Source organism: Octodon degus, unplaced genomic scaffold, assembly GCF_000260255.1.
Source record: "Octodon degus isolate 3935 unplaced genomic scaffold, OctDeg1.0 scaffold00126, whole genome shotgun sequence".
Classification (NCBI taxonomy): Eukaryota; Metazoa; Chordata; class Mammalia; order Rodentia; family Octodontidae; genus Octodon; species Octodon degus.
In genome coordinates this window covers 4503086-4505986 of record NW_004524702.1, presented here as the reverse complement: position 1 = coordinate 4505986, position 2901 = coordinate 4503086, and the positions used below count along the sequence as shown (strand labels likewise).

At 58.4% G+C, this 2901-nt stretch overlaps 1 protein-coding gene across 3 annotated transcripts in view; it reads left to right on the top strand.

Moving 5' to 3' along the window:
- Positions 1 to 363: 363 nt before the first annotated feature.
- Positions 364 to 2901, top strand: part of Lrrc2 (leucine rich repeat containing 2) — a 32383-nt gene continuing 29845 nt past the window's right edge. For 2 of the 3 annotated variants that reach the window (XM_023700744.1, XM_004640682.2), the window contains exon 1: positions 364 to 468. The gene's annotated coding sequence lies outside the window, so the exon portion shown is untranslated. Of the gene's footprint in view, positions 553 to 2901 lie in introns of all 3 variants that reach the window. The other variant, XM_023700740.1, reaches the window with a different exon arrangement.

Genomic DNA, 2901 nt, shown 5'->3' with positions numbered 1-2901 from the left:
TACATTTTAGGAAATTAAAAAGTATGAAGATGGAATCAAGACCTTGCACACGTTGCTTCGAGCTCCGGGAAGCCTTCCCATTGCCTCGTCCTGTGGCTTTTTTGTTTTTTGAGTCAGGGTCTCAAAGTCTCGGCGATCCTCCTGCCTCGGGAAGACAGGCGCACGCCCTTGGCTTTCTGATTGAGCTTCCAGCTTGGTCTCCAGCCTTCTCCCTTCTCTGTCCCCCTCCTGCCCACGGCCCGGGTTTCCAGGTGGACCAGACTGGCGACCCTGGGTGGCGGGGCGCGCCCCGCCCCCATGTTGTCCCCAGCTGAGTCACGCGGGAGGCGTGGACGGTGCCCCGCGCTTGTCCCGCGGATCGAGTTCTCCGCTTACAAATATAGCCGGTGAGCCAGGCCGAGCGCAGCACCTTCCGCGGGGTCGCTGTGCGGTGTAGACGGCTCCGGACCGGTTCGGGCGGCCCAGGAGGTGAGCGACGCGCGGTGTGCGGGAGGCGAGGGGCGTGGACTCGCGCGGGCCAAACCCGGTCCACAGGATGTGCTGCTGGGCCGGGTAGGAGGGGGTGACCGACAGCGGGGCGGGGCTTCCCGCGGACACACGCGGGGTGCCAGGTGCAGGTGGGGTGACACGGTGTCCAGGGGACATCTGCTTGCCTCGTCTGCCCGACAGGAGCCAGAGGCTGTGTTCTCCGAAAAGCCTCCGAGATCCCCGGGCCCCCTGCTTTTCCAGACACTTAACTGGGCTTTGCGCCTTCCTTCCTTCCTTCCTTCCTTCCTTCCTTTTTTTTTTTTTTTTTTTTTTGCCAGCTCAGCTCACCCTGCGCGGGCTGGCGTGCAAGTGTTGCGAGGCACCTGGGATCCAAACGCGGTCTTTGCGCGCTTGCCAAAGCAGGCGCTTTAGACCGCCGAGCTATCTCGCAGGCCCTGTGCCTTTATTTTGGGACAGAGTTTTGCTAATTTGCACAGACTAGTCTTAAACTTGCGACCATCCTGCCCCAGCCTCCGTGAGCGCTGGGGTGACAGCATAGGCCCCTGGTGGCCTTGGTTTCTTTTTCTCTGAATAATGGGCCCCTGGGCCTTCCTCGCTGCGCCTTCACTGTGGCCATGCGGCCCAGGCCGGGCCTGGAGAGGCTGACACAGACCTGTCTGCCTGACCTTTGCTCCCCAGGGACCCCCATCAGCATACTGGATTTAAGTTTTTATTTTTCTTTTCTTTTCTTTCTTTCTTTCTTTTTTTTTTTTTGATTTTCAAGTTTAACAAATTACCAGCCTGGTGACCGGATTTCCCCAGGGCCTCACCGTCCCACGCCACAAATAAACTGTGACTCCAAATCCATTCTTTGTCGTGTTCCCACGACAAAACCTGCTCTAGGCAGCGGCTGGGGGAAGAGAGAAGGGAATCTGTGAGTCACCCTTGGCACCCGGCATCTCCGCAGTCCCGGCAGTTGGACCCAGCCGTGATGACAGCGGTCACCTCAGCCTCCAGGATGCAGGCATGTGGCAGCCGCAGGGGGGGAGCAGGGACGCTGGCTGCTGTGCCCACTGTCCCCAGTAGATGGGGGGCTGTGGGAGCCCCAGGGTCTCAGTCCTCCCTGAGGGGGTCTCCACGCTGCCCCAGCCCAGCTGTCATGTGGCAAGAAGGGACAGGACTGGGGGTTCTGAAAGTGTCTCCTCCCAGGCATGTGACTTCAGAGTGAGGCCAGGCTCCTGGCCAGGGGACATGCTTTTCCAGTTGTGCCCTCTGGCTCTGAAGGGCAGACAGTGGTGTTGTGACGATTCTGCTATGACTATATCTGAAGGAATTTCATCCTAGCTGCCCAGTGGCCCTAACATGCTTGGGGGTCACAGGGAAGACAGTGGCGGTGCCCCGCCCATCCCAGGGGCTGCCCCTCGTGGCTGTGGCTCTCCCAGCAGAATCCCCTTTGGGTGGCAGTGGGCTCGACACTGGCTCCCCCGCCACAGCCTTGCCTGGGCACTCAGCAGGGTCACCCCGCGTGTGCTCACCTGCGTGCCACTGTCCATGTGAGCTGTTGACGGGACCTATGATACTTCCTTGTTTACACTCTCACCCTCTGCTAAAAATCTGCTCATCGGGGGTGGCATTTACTCTCCCACTGGGCATCTGACTGAGTGTAGCCACAAGCGGCTCACGCTGTCACCTGGAATGCTGTGTGTCCCTGGTGGGCCCACCCCAGCTAGGATGGACTTAGCCCCAGGGGAGCCGTCCTTGCCAGCAGGGTTATTGGGGTGTGGGCAAAGCTGAGCACTGCGCCTCCAGGGGCAGGCTGAATGGTCTCAGTCTCTTCTCCATAAGAGCCTGCTGCCTTGTTTGCCGGGAGAGACATCAGACTCTCTGTAGAGGTCAGGTACTCTCTTTTCTGCTTTGCCACTGTAGGCTATAGTGATGTTTCTATCGTTCCAGAGAAAGTTCAAGCTTAGGAAATCACATTTTATGTATTAGCCTCAAAGACTGCAGAAGGGAGCTCATTCTACCAAGGAGGGATTAATTAGCTTTGTGATTTGATAGGACTCTCTGTTCCCCAAGCCTCTGGGCATGGCGGTACACCCCTGTCATCCCAGCACTCAGGAGGCCGAGTCAGGAGGACCACCTCAAGTTTGGGCTAGCCTGGGCTACAGAGTGAGACCCGGTCGCCAAAACCAAACCAAACCAAACTAAAACAACAACAAAGTAAAACTCCTTTCCCAGCCCAGCACCCACTGGGGTGGGGTGCTGCTGGGTCCCTGGACCGAGGCGAGTGTATTGGGTCACCAGGACAGCCTTGCAGTCAGTTGTGGCCTGCACAGAGCACCAGGGTTGGACCCAGCACTCAGGAGCATGACCTCTGGGCATCACGTGTGGGGCTGTGGCAAATGTGTTCACCACCTTAGAGTGTCCAGGGCT